Source organism: Malaclemys terrapin, chromosome 10, assembly GCF_027887155.1.
Source record: "Malaclemys terrapin pileata isolate rMalTer1 chromosome 10, rMalTer1.hap1, whole genome shotgun sequence".
Classification (NCBI taxonomy): Eukaryota; Metazoa; Chordata; order Testudines; family Emydidae; genus Malaclemys; species Malaclemys terrapin.
In genome coordinates this window covers 25,089,252-25,109,055 of record NC_071514.1, presented here as the reverse complement: position 1 = coordinate 25,109,055, position 19,804 = coordinate 25,089,252, and the positions used below count along the sequence as shown (strand labels likewise).

Sequence of the window (19,804 nt, the reverse complement as noted above, 5' to 3'; positions counted from 1 at the left end):
GGGAGCACAGGGGTTGGGTAGGGGGTGATTAGGGATGGGGGGGTCTCTGGAGGGGTTGGTCGGGACAAGGAGCAGGGGGGCCAAAGCAAGTTTGATATAACGCGGTCTCACCTATAGCGCGGTAAGATTTTTTTGGCTCCAGAGGACCGTGTTTATCGGGGTAGAGGTGTATGTGTGATCTGAGAGTGGCGTGTGTGTGACCCACCACTGAGTTTCTTAGCTCTTTAACAGCATGTTACACCTTCATGCTGTAAAAGTAGAAAGTTAGACATAGGCCTGGTCTACACTATGACTTTAATTCGAATTTAGCAGCGTTAAATCGAATTAACCCTGCACCCGTCCACACAACGAAGCCATTTATTTCGAAATAAAGGGCTCTTAAAATGGATTTCTGTACTCCTCCCCGACGAGCGGAGTAGCACCAAAATCGATATTGTCATTTCGAATTAGGGTTAGTGTGGCCGCAATTCGATGGTATTGGCCTCCGGGAGCTATCCCACAGTGCACCATTGTGACCGCTCTGGTCAGCAATCTGAACTCTGATGCAGACAGGAAAAGCCCCGCGAACATTTGAATTTCATTTCCTGTTTGCCCAGCACAGGAGAGCACAGGTGACCACAGAGAGCTCATCAGCACAGGTAACCATGCAGGCCAGTAATCGAAAAAGAGCACCAGCATGGACTGTATGGGAGGTACTGGGTCTGATCGCTATATGGGGAGAGGATTCAGTGCTAGCAGAACTTCGTTCGAAAAGACAAAATAGCAAAACTTTTGAAAATCTCTCCAAGGGCATGATGGAGAGAGGCCACAATAGGGACTCAGAGCAGTGCTGCATGAAAGTCAAGGAGCTCAGACAAGCCTATCAGAAAACAAAGGAGGCAAACGGTCGCTCTGGGTCAGAGCCGCAGACGTGCTGCTTCCACGCTGAGCTGCATGCAATTCTAGGGGGGGCCGCCACCACTACCCCACCTCTGACTGTGGATTCTGAGGCGGGGATAATCTCATCAGCTACACCTGAGGATTCTGCGGACGGGGCGGAGGAGGAGGAGGACGAGCTTGCGGAGAGCACACAGCACTCCATTCTCCCCAACAGCCAGGATCTTTTTCTCAGCCTGACTGAATTACCCTCCCAAGCCAGTATCCAAGACCATGACCCCATGGAAGGGACCTCAGGTGAGTTTACCTTTTAAAATATAAGACATGGTTTAAAAGCAAGTGTTTTTTAATGATTAATTTGCCCTGAGGACTTGGGATGCATTTGCGGCCAGTACAGCTACTGGAAAAGTCTGTTAACGTGTCTGGGGATGGAGCGGAAATCCTCCAGGGACATCTCCAGGAGAGCTTCATGGAGGTACTCCAAAAGCCTTTGCAGAAGGTTTCTGGGCAGTGCAGCCTTATTCCATCCTCCACGGTAGGACACTTGACCACGCCATGCTAGTAGCAAGTAATCTGGTATCATTGCATGACAAAGCCTGGCAGTTTATGGTCCCAGTGTTTGCTGGCATTCAAGCAACATGTGTTCTTTATCTCGCTGTGTAATCCTCAGGAGAGTGATATTGCTCATGGTAACCTGGTTGAAATACGGGAATTTAATTAAGGGGACAGAGGTGGCCGTTCCTACTGGGCTGTTTGCCTGTGGCTGAAAATAAATCCTTCCCTGCAGTTAGCCAAGTGTGGTGAGGGTGGGGTGGAATTGGCGCTGAGCTTTTCGCCTTTGGCTAGCAGGGATCTTCCCTGATACCAGCCACACAGTGGGGGGAGGGATAAAGCGATCATCCCAGAGAATTGGATGGGGGGGCGGGGGTTAGTTTTTCTGCTGCTGAAGGTTAACAGGAAAACCGCAGCACTCAACGGTCTTTGCTTGGTATGTGGGAAAGGAGGGCGCAGAAGCCGAAAGACAATGGCTTACCATGGCCGCATGCAAGCCGAATTCTGTTGCCTGAACCTGCGTCTGTGATCTCTAGCAGCAAAGCCACAGGCACTCAATATTAAGATGGAAAATGCGACCTTGTACTTAAATCACATGTGCTATGTAATGTGAATAGTGTTGTTCACCATGAAAGAGTATAAGCATTGTTCTGTAAAATGTATCTTTCGAAAAACTTATTTCCTTTTTTTCCATCCCTCCAGCAGCTGCAAATTTTTCAAGCCGCCCTCCTCCATCCCGAAGGCTATCTCAGATAAGGCGGTGGCGAAAGAGGACGCGAGACGAGATGTTCTTGGAAATAATGGAATGCACCTGCAATGAAAGAGCTCATTTGAATGAGTGGAAGGACATGGTATCTAAGTACAGGAAAGATGTCAGTGAATGTGAGGTCATGAGGGACGCTCGAGATGAGAGGTGGCAGGCTGCAATGCTGGGGCTGCTGCATGATCAAACGGACATGCTCTGGCATCTGGTGGAGCTTCAGGAACAGCAGCAGGATAAGAGTGCCGCTGCAGCTGCTGTATAACCCTCCCCCCTCACCATGTTCCATAGCCTCCTCACCCAGATGTGTAAGAACGAGGGGGGGGTGGGAGGCTCTGTGCACCCTCCCACTCCACCCCAGTGGACAGCCCAACCAAAAGGCTGTCATTATATTGAATTTTTTCAGTGGCCTTTTACTTCCCTCCTATCCTCCTCCCAAACCCCACCTGGGTTACCTTGTCAGTTCTCTCCCTATGTTTATAATCAATTAATAAAGAATACATGATTTTTAAACGATAGTGACTTTATTTCCTTTAAAAGCAAGCTGTGATTTAAGGGGGGAGGGTGGTTTGCTTACAGGGAATGAGTCCATCAAGGGGGCGGGTTTTCAACAAACAGAACTTTCACACCGTAGCCTGGCCAGTCATGAAACTGGTTTTCAAAGCTTCTCTGATGCGCAGCGCTTCCTGGTGTGATCTTCTAATCGCCCTGGTGTCTGGCTGCGCATAATCAGCAGCCAGGTGATTTGCCTTAGTGGAGCAAGGCAGAGATTGTGGAGCAAACAGCAATAACAATGGGGATATTGGTTTGGCTGAGGTCTGACCAAGTCAGTAATGAGTGCCAGCAACCTTTTAAATGTCCAAATGCACATTCTACCACCATTCTGCACTTGCTCAGCCTGTGTATGGCTTCATGAGCCATGGCATTAAGGGGTAGGCTGGGTCCCCAAGGATAACTATAGGCATTTCAAAATCCCCAACGGTTATTTTCTGGTCCGGGAAGTAAGTCCCTTGCTGCACCCATTTAAACAGAGTAGTGTTCCTGAAGACGCGAGCGTCATGAACCCTTCCCAGCCAGCCCACGTTGATGGTGAAATGTCCCTTGTGATCCACAAGTGCTTGCAGCACCATTGAAAAGTACCCCTTGCGGTTTATGTACTGGGTACCCTGGTGCTCCGGTGCCAAGATAGGCGATAGATGGAACCCATATCCCTCACCACAGTTAGGGAATCCCATTGCAGCAAAGCCATCCACTATGACCTGCACATTTCCCAGAGTCACTACCTTTCATAGCAGCAGCTCAGTGATTGCTTTGGCTACTTGCATCACAGCAGCCCCCACAGTAGATTTGCCCACTCCAAATTGATTCCCGACTGACCGGTAGCTGTCTGGCGTTGCAAGCTTCCACAGGGCTATTGCCACTCGCTTCTCAACTGTGTGGGCTGCTCTCATCTTGGTAGTCTGGCGCTTCAGGGCAGGGGAAAGCAAGTCACAAAGTTCCATGAAAGTGCTCTTATGCATGCGAAAGTTTCGCAGCCACTGGGAATCGTCCCATACCTGCAACGCTATGCGGTCCCACCAGTCTGTGCTTGTTTCCCGGGCCCAGAATCAGCGTTCCACGGCTATAACCTGCCCCATTAACATCATGATCTCCAAAGCACCGGGGCCCGCGGTTTGATAGAATTCCATGTCCATGTCCTCATCACTCTTGCCGCCGCACTGCCGTAGCCTACTCCTCGCCACCTGATTTTGCAGGTTCTGGTTCAGCATAGCTACCCACAGTGCAACGCTCCAGAAATCGATGCTAGCCCCGGTACATGGACGCACACCACTGAATTAATGTGCTTAGTGTGGCCGCATACATTCGACTTTATACAATCTGTTTCCAAAATTTAAATTCTGTAAATTCGGATTAATCCCGTAGTGTAGACATACCCATAGAGGAGTGCCTTTTAGGGAGAGATGCTTCCTAATGGTGTGAGCAGAGGGCTGAAAGGGTCAGGGCCTGCTAAGTTCTAGTTTCAAGTCTGACACTGACTTATGTGTGTTTTGTTTTGTTTTTTTTTGGGGGGGGAGAAGGGGGGCAAGTCACTGACTTCTCTGTACCTCAGTTTCATTGTTACTAAAGTGGGGCTAATGCTTACCTGTGATTTCTCTCAGGGAATTGTGGTGATTAGATAGTAAATGTTAAGTGTTTTGGCGGTGGTAGGTGTGCTTATTAGTCTATCCCTCACTGTGTGTGCAGGATTGCTCCCTACCAACTATTTCGTAATGTCTTGTCTACTGTGGTTCTAAATGTTCTACTTGATGGGACTCTTTAGGAGTCAATGCTGCAGTCTAAGAAGTCACCCTTTGGAGACTACTTCAGCACAAAATTTGTGATGTTGTATATGTGAATTTGAAAATAGTCACCGTAATAAATAAAATCTGGTGCTAGGGTGAAACAGCAGTGCACACTTTCATAGTATTAATTTTAAAAGCATAATTGTCTTGGAAGAGCTATTTTAATTCAAATCCAGGTGGTGTCCATATAGAATCCCACTTGGACATCACAAGAAAAGTGTATTTCCCTCAACTCATAACATTTTATTATTAAACTTTTAATCAGTTCCCTTCCTAAGACTGAAGGAAGTGGCAGCTGGATTCTTTGGTGGGTTAATAGCAGGTGAAATGAGGAGACAGAAAAATAGGGAGTGGAATAGGTCAGGCAGGTGGTGAGTGGTACACTGATCAGCTGCAGGTCAGGTGGTATACAGACTGAATAAAAGAACTGTAGATATGTGCTCTTTAGGCAAGAAAGAACTATGGAGGCTGCTCAGGTAATCATTTCAGGAGAGGGTTACAGCTGTAGTAACTGGAGTGTAGAAAGCCTATCTTAATTGTGAGTTCAAATGGATGAAAGTTCATAAAATGTTACAACAATCTTTAACAATCCATACTGATAGAAAAGTTACAATAAGATGACAAAAAAAATCTTTTTTTTTTTTCCCCCCAAATGTAAATGGCTACTCATACAGCTCATGGACTGTTATAATCATGACTGGTAAAGAGGCAAATGAAATTTGGAAATTAATAGACCAAAACTGGTTTATTGGGAGTTAGATTTAATTGAACAAACCAATGAGGGCATATTATAGTCCACTCATGTGTCCCCCCCACCCTTGTGGATCTGCCTTCCCACCAAAAAAAGTGCCTTTGGTGATCAACAGGATGGATTAGACGGGGGTGGGGAGTGGGGAAAAATAGATCTCTGTCCACCCCGGAGCCTGTCCTTCACTGGGGAACCTTGATCATTGGGAGTCTAAACAATCGCACCGATGAGGACTCCTGACCAACATCACTGGACCAGCAAGGATCTCAGTCTGATACATGAGATATTGGTCTGTCTTTCCTTATGTTCCTTTTGGTGTCCCCTCCCCCCCCCCTTGTGCGTACTCTCTCTGTGTCTCGCTCTATGCTTTTCACGTGATCTAGAGACTAACTGCACTGCAAGGCACCAGGATGAGACCACCCTCCAGCTCTGCCCAGCCTGAAGGAGACCGATAAAGGAAAATGACCTGATCAGATCAGCAAGATGGCACCCCAGACTGAGGAAGTGAATGAGGGTTTCCTCTTTGACTTGAACTGTTCTCTAGGCCTTCATCTGGGCATGTCTAAATCTTGTCAATTGTTTCTTTATAACATCTCTAAGATGTGGTCTTTCCTCTCCATCCACACAGCTAAAACTCTTGTCCAAGTTCTCGTCTCACATCTTGATTAGTGTAACCTCCTCATCTCTTGCCTTGAGAAATTTAGTCTTGCCCCTTTCTCATCTGTTTAGCCATGTCAGCCTTCTTTGGGTTCTTCCCCTGGCTCCCTCTGCTCTATCACAGCAAATATAAACTGCTTATCACTTTCATGGCTCTTCAGTCTATCACCCTCTACCTGTCATCTCTTATTCTGTGTTGATTCACACCTCCTATTGGCCATGCTACCACTTTCCATCCCGTTTGTTAAATTTTCAAACTAGCACCTTAGTTCCATGCTGCCCCTCAGACTTGGGGGAGCTCCCTGTAATCATGCACACAACTATTTCCTATTATCCTCCTCCATGTTCCTCTTTAAAACTCTTCTTTACCATGAGGCCAATCAAAAATACTTGACAACTGTTAGGCCGCTGGTGTGTTGATACCACTGGTAGTCCTGGACCTGGAGTATACCTTGTCATGAGCAGATAAGAAATTAGAAAGGACTGAAATCATATGCTGGAGCTACGTCTTGCTCTGAGCAGGATCATTGGAAGATGGCAAATGAATTTATCTGAAATGTTGGAATCTTGTTCCATTGTTTTGGGGAAACTGAAGGCATTACTGATGCTTTGTCTATGATCCGTGTCTGTTTTCTGTTCTCCTTGACTTATGAAGAACTACATGCTCCTGCACTGTGCCTTAATGCATTCCCAAGTAATAAATCATTAAAGTGGCCAGAGTTTGCTGTTATTAAGCTTGGCGTTGCATTCTTTTGTATGGCAAAACTTAATTCTGACTCATTTAACTTATTTGAGGTGTGAAATCGAGATTCAAAATTTGCCTCTCCTGTTTGGCTTTATAGCTAAGTCTTCTGTCAATGAGAGGGGTGAGGTAGCTTGCACCCTCTGAAACCCAGGCTTTCAGTTTTGAACAGGAAATGGTGTAAGAGATTGGGGGTGGGGGGTGGGAATATACAGTCTGTTTAATGTATCTAATAAATTATCTTGAATTGTGTACAGGGCTTTGTGTGTAGTTGTGCCAGTCCCTCTCTCACTGCAGATAGTTGAAAAGATCATGGAAAACTGCAGCATATTCCCAAGCAGTTGAGTACGTTACCTGGTTCGTGAAATATTCAAAACTATTTTGGGAGGGGTTGTACCTACAGCATAGCAGCAGTCTAAGAAATAATACTTAACTTTTATTTGTTTATTTTGATTTATTTCAATATATAAAACAGGTTTATTTTATACATTAGGTACTACAACTATGAATTAAAAATACAATTAATACACCACCAGTTAACCCTCCATCACAAAACTTGCCCTCCAAACAAAACTATCCTCTTCCACAAGTATCAGCCTAACTAAGCTGTTCCTCTGACATAGATCTCAAAGACCTTTACAAAGGGAGGTGTCATTATTTCCCATTTTACAAATGCAGAAATTATGGTGAAGTATGCCCAAGGTCATACAACAGGTAAGTGGCAGAGCCAGGAGTAGAACTGAGGTTGTCTGACTCTTAGTTTACTAGGCCATGCAATCTGTCAATTTTCCAAAGCACTTTTGCATTACATTGTTCCAGTGTATGCCTAAAAGAAGCAGCATATCATGATTTCAGGGGTGGGGAGTATTTAAGAGAGAGCACCTGTTTTACACCAGAAGGGGGAGGGACAATCTGGAGAGAATTTTTTGCAATTGTTTTGGATTGGTTTCGAAAGGAAAACAGCTGCCAGGGGGCAGCAACGATTCAGTTAGCTGTTATCAAAATTAACTATGGGCAAAAAGTGATGTTTACGCCTGGAAGCCTGCTGTATCTTCCTCTAATAAGCATTCTATCTCACACTTAAGGAGTGTAAACTGCTTTCAAAAAAGGTATGTTGTACAAGAGGAATAAAAGACAACTTTTTCAAGTAAAAGGATCACCACCTATTCACTTTTCTGCACTTTTGACTACTTTATGCTCAAGAAATTTCAGCAGTGTTATGTAGTGTCCCACTTTGGCCTCTGCCTCAGAGGAAGTTGCACTTAATTGGTACTAATTATACCTAATTTGTAAAATGCTTTGCCATTTATTTGCAACAGATAGTAAATATATTAAATGAAAGAAAATCCTAGCAATAGACATTGGGTTTACAAATCCACGATCTAAAATAGCTAGGTTTTGCAGTAATTGTGGGGACAACTGCTATTTATTTAGAATATGAATAAGTTAAGAGCCAGCTTTGGCCTGTACAATATCAGACTATGGATATGTCTACGTTCCATTGTAAACCTGCCTCAAATCCCTTACTCTGGGAGGTGGGGGGGGGGAGAGGGAGAGTAAGAATCCAGATGTTATCAGGTTCAAGTCCTATCATTTTTTGCTGTGTGGATGCAGCTCAAGCCACAGACCCAAGTCAGAAAGTCTGCATAGTATGGACATAATAGCATGGTTGTGGGACTGGGATCCAGCCATTGTTACCATAGGTTTGGTACCCTTATCCTCTACTCCTGCTTATTACACTTGTCTTGTATTTAAGGTGAGGGTAATAAGGCAGAGACTATTTCTGTGTGTTTAGACAGCACCTGGGGCCTGTCTCACCCTAACTTCACTGAGGGGTGCTGGAACAATTTGTATAAGGGTGTGTGTGCGTGCACTGAGATCCCTTGAACCAAACTCTAAATACTCTATAAAGGGTGACCAGAGAGCAAGTGTAAAAAATTGGGATGGGGGAGATAGGCACCTATATAAGACAAAGCCGCAAACATCTGGACTGTCCCTATAAAATCAGGACAGCTGGTCACCCATATATAATGAAACCATTTCTTGCCAGGGGCTGTGGCAGCATGCCTAGTTCCAGCACCCCTGACTTCACTAGACATGTGCGTTACGGCGGGAGCTGGCACCGCGGGAGGGAGGTTAGCTCGCCTCTCAGTGAGTTTAGCTGAGACCCAGGGCCGGGGGGCTCCCCAGTGCGGCCAGCCCCGGGCGCTGTAGCGCTGCGGCGCAGTGAGACCCGTGTGGCCGCGCGGGCTGGAGACCCCCGCCCCAGGACCGGGCCGGGCTCAGTACTTACCGCCCGGGGTGCCGGGGCGGCCCGGCGGGGAGGGGAGGGGCAGTGACCGCCCCTCGCTCGGGCTTACGGGAAGTGATGTCGCCTTGACGGAAAACACACACTCGCTGCCTAAAAAAGGGCAGGGGCCAGAGGGACTCGGTGCTGGCCGGAGGAGAGCGGGGAGCTGCCGCTAGGTAAGGGGGATGCGAGGCCGGGGTCCGCGCGGGCCGCCCGCGGCGAGGAGCGCCCGGCGGTGTGAGGGCGGAGCCAGGGGCAGGGCACGGGGCATAGTATCCTGGAGAGGGGGTTGGAGCCCGGGCTGGGCTGGGGAGCAGCGTCCAGGAGGAAGGGCTGGAGCTGGTTACTCCGCGGAGGGTGGGCTGGGTCCTCTTTGCCCGGCCTCTTCTCTCCCGTGAGCCCAAACCGCGATGCCGGGCACCGGCGCTTTCCCGGTCGGGGGCGGGAGATTGCCGCTGTGGCTCGGCGGGAGCTGGTCGCTCCCTGGCGTGGCCCCTGCGCAGGTGTGAGGGGACCAAATGCTTCGTTTCGAAATAAAACCCAACGGGTCCTTCGAGGGCGGGATCCCAGCCCCCGCCAGGCCTCAGGAAAAGTTGCTCGACACTGGCCGTATTGGCAAACCCCTCCAAGTCCCCCCTGAGCCTGCACCACCCTGAGCCCTTCCTAAGCGCAAGTTATCTCCCCTGGATGCTGATCGACTCTCCTGTGAGTCGAGCCGTTTAAAATCTCCCTCGGATTGACAGCTCCCATGGAAACAGCACTGGGAGAAACTTTTTTTCAATGGGAGAGATCGGTGCACTAACCAAAACACAAGGGAGACGCTCCAAACGGATGTGGGGGGCTGGGAGTAACTTTTCATAGTATGCGTTTGTTCTTATTTGTGTCAAAGAGGGGCTGGACCGGGGTTCTGTAGGACAAATGACAGGTGTTAGTGCTTTAGTCTGTTTAACGTTGCCAATCCGGAGTTGAATTAGAGTGAAAGACAAAGAGGATTTCTTTTTAATTGTAACAAATATTAAATAGGTCCCAAGCTGTCCTGGGGTATATTTTAAAATAATCAATCAGCAAACATGGTCAACTTTGCAAAGCAAAAATAATGAATCATTTAAAGGGAGGTTTGCTGGACTTGGTTTTCTCAAGATCTGGTTTGCCAGATGCAAATTAAGCTTTTCCATGTTCTTTCAGTTCTGCTGTGAACTTTTTAAGGCTTCTGTCCTGCAAACACTTAAGTACATGCTTAACTTTAGACATTGGAGTAGTCCCACTGAAGTCAGTGGGATTGATTATATGCCTAAAATAAATATGTATGTGTTTGCAGGATCAGTGCCAAATTCATGTACTGGAGGGAAGAACTTTTAGGCCCTGATCTTGCAATCATTTATGCATTTGCTTAACTTTATTATGAGAAGTAGTCCAGCTTGCAGGATCAGGGCCTTAGCACACAGCAGCTAAAGAAACTGCACATTTCCCAGCACTGAGGACTTAAAATTAATGGGGTTACCTAATTAAAAAAAGACTTTTGAGGGGGTCAGTGACTGATGAGGGGAAAAAATAAATGTATGTTACCTAATGATAGCCCTGCCATCCCTTTCTACGGAGGGTAGCTTTAAAAGAGTGAGCTAGCTCAAATGATTCAGTGGGCTTATTCACACTGACTTGCAACGCAACTCCTCTCTGAACCAAGACTTTGATCATGTTAGAACTAAGGAACAGCAAAGCAAAGAGTAATCAAGATAACTTTCCACTTCCTTTTGCCTGTCTGTGTAAAACTTTCATAGTAACAGATAACAGTATCCTTGACCTCATTTTAATGTAAATCCTAAAAGGGCATGTCTTCACTGTCTGAAATCTCCAACTTTAATTTCATCTCTGCTTTGAGCTGCATCATCATACCTTAATTTGAACATCTTGATTGCGTGAATGATCAGAGACGTACTCCTAACCATTGGTGCTTAGATACTTTGGTGATAGAAAAGCCTTACTAGGAGTAAAAGGTTATCCCAGATACTACTGGAAAGATAATTTTCTCTAGAATTGCAGTATGATGTCAGGTTTGTTTGTGACCTACTAAAAATGTTTCAATTTAAATGAATAAACTCAATTACAGAACCCATTAATTTCTAAAATATAACTAGCATACCTTAAGTATCCTGTATCTAGGACATATATTGTCACTTGTGTTATATTCCCTCGCTGTGCCTTTTCAAAGCTATTTTTTCCTTATTATTTATTATTTCTATTAACCCTGTGAATTGGATCTCTAGTACTGGACCAGGACCTCATTATGCTGGTGCTGATATCACTTCTGTCACTGTTTTCCTGGCTGGCACAAAAGAACACAATCTGAAAAGCAGCTATAGCGATAGAGTTCATGATGCTGAAAGACTATCTCTAATGTATAATAAAAATGAATACCAGTATTTTAATATGCTATTGCGCCTAGCCAAGGATTCAAATTTGTTGTTAAAGGTCTTACTATTTGAGTCTGTAAAGTAGTTCTGCACTGGTGGTACATTGTGTAACTTAGAATTTGTCATTTAAAAATTAATAGGTATAACACATTACAGACTAGAATTTTAAAGCCTTTAGCCCAATGAGGCTTTTGTTTTAATTATTTTCTACTGTTTTAAGCTTTTTCTTCACTGTATGAGGTAGAAACATGCTAGTTTATCACTTAAACACTCAGGTTTTTTTCCTTCCAAAGAGAAGAATGTTGAGCTAAAGGGATTTTTAATGGGATTTAGGTATGCAGACAAATATTTTTGGTAGCAATCAGTGACTTTTCTGTAGGTGTTGTTTTTGGAGAATAGATCTGTTACTGCCAGGTATCTGGTGTGCTGGCACATTGACTGTTAATTAGCCTATCACTCCATCACACACCCCCTTGCTCACATGCAAGGGACGTTACTTAGAACAAGATACCTTTTGTGAGGTCTAGAAAGTGAGTATTTTATTTAGGAGCCGGTATAATGGCCATTGGATGTGGCACAACAGATTAGTTGCTATTGCTTATATCCTCTATTAGTTATAAGTCTTTGCTGATCTAGTAAGTAAGTGTCCCTAAAAAAAACTATATGAAATTGTTAGGCCTTTGACTTAAGAATTACTCTTGCATTTTTTGTTTGTTTGTTTTTTTTAAGTAAATATTCTGCTTCACACTAAATTTTCCCACAATTGTGTTTAGCTTATTGCATGTACAAGCCCTGATCCTGCAGAGCTTTAAATTTGTGCTAAACTCATTTAGTTCAGTGGGGCTAGTTGTGTGCTTAAAACTAAGCATGTGCATGAATCTTTGCAGGATTGGGATTGTTATGTCTGCTCCGGAGCATGTTTCTCCTCTTTGTCTTGAAAACCCCGTCCGTGCTGGAAATAAAAAATTGTGTTTACACAACTGACTTAAACATGGTTAGAATTGGTTCAAGCAAACAATTTAAACAGGGGGACTGCACTGGTGTTCATCAAAAACAATCTCTTGCAATCAGCAGAAAGTAGATTTTAATTTTATAGAAATTTGCTTCAAAGGTTTTTCCTTAGTCACACCACCCCTGAGTATTCAGGATTAGCTTGAACCATGCTTTACACCAATTCTGGTTACACATTTTTATCTCCACTGTGGATGAAGCCTTGATCGGTGTGGCAACCCAAATGCTTAATTTTTGTAATTGATCTTCCATATATTATTTTTATATACAATACAATTTTACCATGATTTTTATAAAAATCAACACCCCACTTATGAATGCATACACAAAATCTGTTTTTTGTTTTGTTTTGTTTTGTTTTTTTATACCCAGCCTATAGCTCCTTCAGATGTCCATTTACTGGCAATTCTATTTGCCTACTCACCAAACAGCTCAGGGGCAGCTTTCCTTGGTGAAAGTAGAGCTAGTCTATCAATCTGTGCAAAAATCAACAATTTCACACCGCCTCTGACAAAACTGAGTAAAGGCAGTTACTGGCATTTGTGGGAGATGGATCTGGGGGGGGGGGAAAAAAGAAGGCTGGAGAAAAGTAGAGAAGAAACATTACGTTCCACTTTGCAGAAGTGGGGAGGCTAGGAGAGAGGTAGAAAGTAGGTTAAGTATCCCACTCACCAAACAGTGAAGAGGCTCTGGAGCTTGGGGGGTGAAGGGGAGAACTCTTCCAGCAACTGATGGGGGGAGAGAAGGAACTCTTAGATTTCAGGTACCTACTGGCCAGAGGCTGATAACCAAGATGGAGTTTTCAAGCAGGATCTCGGCACAGGAATTCTGGAACTCCGCCCCTTCACAACTACTGGGGATTAGTTGTCCCATACTAGTGGTGGTCCTCCCACCTCTCTCACCAGCACCTGCTTTTCTTCCCTACATGTTGGGGATAGTAGGCTTAATCCTATGGTTATAAAAGGCATAATGAGGCTTGGTCTACACTGGGGGGGGGCGGGGAAATCAATCTAACTTGCGCAACTTCAGCTATGTGAATAACGTAGCTGAAGTCGACATACTTAGATGAACTTACTGTGGTGTCTTCACTACGGTGAGTTGACTGCTGCTTCTCCCCCATCGACTCTGCTTGCGCCTCTCACCGAGTTGGAGTACTGGAGTCGACTGGAGAGCGCTCAGGGATCGATTTATTGCATCTAGACTAGACCGTGATAAATCGATCCCCACTGGATTGATCGTTGCCCGCTGATCCGGCCAGTAGTAAAGACATACCCTGAGAGACTATGGTTGGAAGCAGAACATAGACAATAAAGTGAGGGTCAAAGTTGTCCATTGGAACACTTATCATAGGAAAGTGGTGGATTCTCCATCACTTGAAGACTTGATATCAATATAAAATATATAGTTCAAACAGAAGTTCAGGGTTGGATGCAGAAATTATTGGATGAGGTTCTTTGTCATGTGTTTATGCAGGAGTTCAGACTAGATCAGTGGTTCTCAACCTTTCCAGACTACTCTACCCCTTTCAGGAGTCTGATTTCTCTTGCATACCCCAAGTTTCGGCTTCTGCCCTGCACAGCGGGGCTTGGGCTACAGTTTTCTGCCCTGGGCCACAACAAGTCTAACACTGGCCCTGGCGACCTCATTAAAATGAACTCGTTCACAGTTAGAGAACTGCTGATATAGTATATAGAACAGTATTAACAAGTCATTGTCTGTATGAAATTTTAGTTTGTGTTGACTTTGCCTAGATTTACAACAGGCTATATAAAAAGCACTAGCAAATATCTAGATGAGTTGATATACCCCCAGAAGACCTCGGCGTACCCCTGGTTGAGAACCACTGGACTAGATGATCATAAGTGTCCCTTGTAGCCTTAAAAAAAAAAATCTATGAATGGAGGTGTCTGGTAAAGTTTTCAAGTTCTGACCTATCCTCTAGAGTCCAAAGGTTATGTACTAGATACTACTTCAATTTTATTATCTAGCATTCCTTTTAAAACAATGGTAGTTGGCTAGATATCCAAACTGTGCATAATGCACATAATGTAGAACATTCTGTTGGTAAAAGAAAAATGTGTATACTACACAGAGTACACGTGTGGCAGTACTTTCTCACCAATAATAAGCGAGCCACCAGGTTGCTGGGCGGGTATTTTTTAAATTTTTTTTTTCGGTTTGCTTGTTTTGCAGATGTTGAAATGGTTAATCTTCTTTTGCGGGCCAGCTGTTTGCAAAATGTTGTATTGAAATTCAGAGAACTTAATTTTGGAGAATTCAAGGAACAAAAATGTTCAAAATGCCAAAATACTACTTTGGTGAATTGCTTAATGACTGGCTCCTGGCTTTTCACCCACACACTGGGCCTCCCTTGACCTGAGAAAAATGAGTAAGAGGAGGCAAGAGGGAGGCTAATGGGTAGCATCCTACGTTGGTGGAGGAAGAGGAAACTAATGAGTAGTATCGTGGGTCTGCAGAATCACAACCTGTGTTTATCTTTACGCATGTGTGTGAGTAGTCCCTTTGAAATGAATTGGAGCTTTAGTAGGAATCTGCAGGCCAGGATTGCGGAAGGCAGGCAGATTAGCTAGTCATCCAGAAGATGGAGCCATGGAGTTCCTTATCCAAACTGATGTAAACCTTAAAGGTGAGGATTCAATCTGGGAATTGTTTCTTACTTTCTATGAACTGGTTCATCTATCCCTAATTATGAACTACAAGAATGAGCAGCTTATGTCTATGAGCAAAGCCTGCAATTGTTTCATTATAACCTCAGTAGTCTGTGAGCCTGTAGAGATGACTTATTTAATTCTGTTAATTAGAACAATACTGAAATTGTTATACAAACGTTTATTTAATTGTAAATGTAGCATGCTAGGCTGTCTTAGGCATTGCCTGGCAATGTCTCACCCACTGTGCAAGCTATGCTCATCTAGAACACTGGAATTAAATGTCTTTAGGACTAAGAATCTTGATGTTGGAGGCTGAGCTTTCTTAGTAGTAGGACCTCACCTATGTAATTTGCTATTTTTAAGTAGGAGCCTGGCCCCTTTCAGGCCAGGTCTATACTACAAAGTTTTGTCAGCATGGCTATGTCAGGGTGTAAACAAAAACACTTCTTCAGCTGACATAGCTATCCCAGCAAACCCCCAGTGTAGATGCAGATATGCCAACAGAAGAGGGCTTCTGTCAGCATAGTTATTGTCCTTTGGGGACGTGGTGTTACTCAGTGGCCAAAGTCCTCTTTCTGTTAGCAACACAGCGTTTATTCTAGGGGGCTCTGCCAGTACAGCTATACCGGTGTAGTGTAGACTTGCCCTTAGAAACAGATGCAGGGTGCACCTCTTTGTCAAGACCTTGCCAACTAATTTAAACCTAGTTTCATAGGTGACTGGTAAAGCTGCAGGCAGCAGGAGTGAGTATGATGTCTGAGCCCTCAAGCCTTGTAAGGTGCCCAGATACCATGATAATGGGCACAAAATAATATTTTAAGGCAAAATGTAGTCAATAAGCTGGATTCAACCTGGGCTTACTTGGCCCATGGCCCAGTTAATGCAAAGTCTGCCTACAGGTAGGGGTGGTTGGTTACAGAAAGTAGTTGCAATCTTCCAGTGATGAGGGCAGAACTGAGCCTGTGCATGGTGCTGGTTAAGGAGGAGGCATAGCTGAGACAAGGTCCTTAAAGAACCTCTGTTATAAACTAAAGATATCTGCTTCATGCCTCTTTACCCCCCCCCTCCAAACTATGAGCACTGAGTAAGGAATATGGGGAACCGCTTTCAGAGATCACCCTTTGTGCTGTACTTCTATTTGAGAATACAAATGATTCGTTATCAAGTGATAAATGTGTGGGATCCATGAATTGTTTAGAATGCTAGAACAGTTTGTGCCTGGGTTTCTAATCTTGCGCACACCTTTACTATGATTCTGCACAAGTATCCGGTATATGGGTGTACAGGTTGCCAAGACAGCATCTAACTAGTAATTTGTATGTGCAAATAAAATACCTATGTTGTGCATGCAGTTTTGGTAATTGCACATGTAAATCAAGCAAATAATTCCATGCCTGCAGTTCTGAAACTCGGGTCCTCTTATTGGTGAATCGCATCGTGGGTGATGGAAAGAGCTATCTGTACTGTTCTCCTGATTGCTGCAACGTCCTTCCCTGAGCTATTGGTTTTGGAACACTGCTGTTAAGATCATGGACAAAGTTGGCAGCACTCAGCACTATCTGGAAGGGTAGATGCTGATGACTGTTTTGCAGAAGTACTTTCATTTAAGATTTCCCCCCCCCCCCCCCTCCATTTCTACCTACTTAGAAGTGTCTGGGCTGGCGCGACAGCTGCTATACAGCCCTGAAAATGAACAACATGTGTGCACCAAGGTCAGCCTGGAGACAGCTGACTTGTTGCTTTCTTAACTGTTGGTTGTTTTGTTCAGTCTTCCTAGCTGCTCAGTCAAAGAGGTATAATGAAATTGGTTGCTATGAGCGCTGAGAAGGAAGAAAACAACCCTTTCAAACAGAGTAGAGTGGAGGCTAGCATCGGAGGTGAGGACTACTAACAGACTGAAATTCCTCTAGCCTCCTGGCAATAGATGTGCCAAAAAACTTGATGGTTATTGTGGGCTAGTGATTTACCCAAATCAGACTGATTTTGTAGGTAGCATATTTTTGCTAGCTAATTTGCTTTAATGCCTGTGAAAAGTGAATATCTGCTTTTCTGGTTCTCTTCTCTCTCTCTCTCTCTCTACCTGTTTTTAAAACATCATGCATGATGTTTCAAATTAATAATTAGTAAGGGACATCTTCTGTTCCTGCTGTAAACACATGGTGATGGCTGCATTATAAATACTTAGATTTGCATTGCATTGTGAAAACTTCAGGGATTCACTTAATTAACACGCACAACCACAATTACTATGCACTTCTCATGCTCAGGTTACAACATTAGCCATCCCACAAAACAGTAAAAAAGTTACACAATGCTAGGGTTACCATATCTCATAAATAAAAAAAGAGGACCCTCCACGGGCCATGGCCCCGCCCATTTCCCCATCCCTAGCCCCGCCCCAACTCCGCCCCTTCCCCCACCCTAACTCCGCTCCCTCCCACTCCCAGCCAGGGGGAAAGGGCTGCCCCAGTGCTACCAGCTTCACGGTTTGCCGGGCAGCCCCCAGACCCTGCGCCCCCGGCCGGCGTTTCCCCAGCGCAGCTGGAGCCCCAGCGTGCAGGGTCTGGAGGCTGTCCAGCAAACCGTGAAGCTGGTAGCGCTCTGGCTTTGGGCAGCCCCTATGCCTCCGGACCCTGCGCCCCCAGCCGGGCACTTCCCCTCCGGGGCTCCGGCGGCTCTGCGTAACTTACACTGTATAAGTTACACAGAGCCGAAGAGGAGCAGAGCCCCCGCAGCTGGAGGCTCTGCTCCTCTTAGGCTCTAAGAGCCGGGCTGCCCCAGCGCTACCAGCTTCGGGCAGCCCCCGTGCCTCCGGACCCTGCGCCGCCGGAGCCCGGGAGGGGAAGTGCCTGGCTGGCGGCGCAGGGTCCGGAGGCAAGGGGGCTGCCTGAAGCCGGTAGCTCTCGGGCAGCCCGGTTCTTAAACAGAGCCTCTGTGTCAGTTACACACAGCCCAAGGGGCTGGAGGCTTTGCTCCTCTTTGGCTCTGTGTAACTGACACTGGATCAGTTACACAGAGCCCCGGGGGCTGGAGGCTCCAGCCGCCCCCGCTCTGTTTAAGAGCCGGGCTGCCCGAGCGCTACCGGCTTCGGGCAGCCCCGTGCCTCCAGATCCTGCACCCCCAGCCGGGCACTTCCCGTCCCGGGCTCCGGCGGCGCAGGGTCTGGAGGCACGGGGCTGCCCGAAGCCGGTAGCGCTCGGGCAGCCCGGCTCTTAAATAGAGCGGGGTCGGCTGGAGCCTCCAGCCGCCGGGGCTGTGTGTAACTGACACAGTGTCAGTTACACAGAGCCCCAGCCGCTGGAGGCTCTGTTTAAGAGCCGGGCTGCCCCAGAGCTACCGGCTTCGGGCAGCCCCGTGCCTGGAGACCCTGCGCCGCCGGAGCCCGGGACGGGAAGTGCCCGGCTGGGGGCGCAGGATCTGGAGGCACGGGGCTGCCCGAAGCCGGTAGCGCTTGGGCAGCCCGGCTCTTAAATAGAGCAGGGGCGGCTGGAGCCTCCAGCCGCCGGGGCTGTGTGTAACTGACACAGTGTCAGTTACACAGAGCCCCAGCCGCTGGAGGCTCTGTTTAAGAACCGGGCTGCCCGAGCGCTACCGGCTTCGGGCAGCCCCGTGCCTCCAGACCCTGCGCCCCCAGCCGGGCACTTCCCCTCCCGGGCTCCGGTGGCGCAGGGTCTGCAGGCACGGGGCTGCCCGAAGCCGGTAGCGTTCAGGCAGCCCGGCTCTTAAACAGAGCCGCCATTTTCCCGGACATGTTCGGCTTTTTGGCAATTCCCCCCGGACGGGGGTTTGACTGCCGAAAAGCCGGACATGTCCGGGAAAAAGAGGACGTATGGTAACCCTACACAATGCAGACTGGTGTTATCAGCAGCAAGTAGTGCCTTCCTGTAGCAAATATTTATACTTTTAAAAATATAACTCACTCATGTCCAAAGTGTGGATGGTGATGAAAAGTTAGTATCTTTTTTCCCCCCCAGGTTTTAGAGCAGATCATTTATTTTATTTTTATTTTTATTTTATTTTATTTATTTAATTTTCTGGCTTCAAACCAGACTTCATAAGTGACTGAATGTGCCCTAGGGTGCAGCCAATATTTTAGATTTAATCTCCTTTGGTTTTGCTATGAGTTGTTTTTACTTTTGTTTCAAGCAGGATTCCAGTATTTTAAGCTGCTACTGGTGCATAACATCATATACCTAGGGCTCTTCATTTTTGGTTATTTTATTTATTTTTTCCTGGGAATTTATCGGTGTTTATTACTACAACAACAAAAACAGCTGAAAATTGGTGCAAAACACTATTAATAATTTTTCATGGTAAATATTGGGGTTTATTTTGGTGGACGGAAGGATGAGGGAAAAGTATTCAGTAGATTAACGCTTTGATGAATGGAATTCCATGTGGTTTGCTGCAGAACTAAAACAGAACTCAAAACACAATGCCATCTCTGAGTTTAAGGCTAGGTCTACACTACGGGGGGGGAGGGTTGACCTAAGATATGCAATTTCAGCTACGTGAATAGCGTAGCTGAAGTTGCGTATTTTAGGTCGACTTACCTTGCTGTGAGGATGGCGGCGAGTCGATCGCCGCCGTCGACTCCGCTTCCGCCTCTTGTCACGGTGGATTTCTGGAGTCGACGGCAGAGCCATCAGGGATCGATTTTATCGCGTCTTCACTAGACGCGATAAGTCGATCCCCAATAGATCAATTGCTACCCACCGATCCGGCGGGTAGTGAAGACAAGCC

General features: G+C 46.0%; 1 protein-coding gene across 7 annotated transcripts in view; it reads left to right on the top strand.

The window, feature by feature from the left end:
* Positions 1–19,804, top strand: part of RAB27A (RAB27A, member RAS oncogene family) — an 88,000-nt gene that overhangs the window by 2,848 nt on the left and 65,348 nt on the right. For 3 of the 7 annotated variants that reach the window (XM_054043033.1, XM_054043031.1, XM_054043034.1), the window contains exon 1: positions 8,978–9,143. The exons of the other annotated variants lie outside the window; for them this stretch is intronic. The gene's annotated coding sequence lies outside the window, so the exon portion shown is untranslated. Of the gene's footprint in view, positions 1–8,977; positions 9,144–19,804 lie in introns of those variants that run through there. 7 annotated transcript variants of the gene reach the window in all.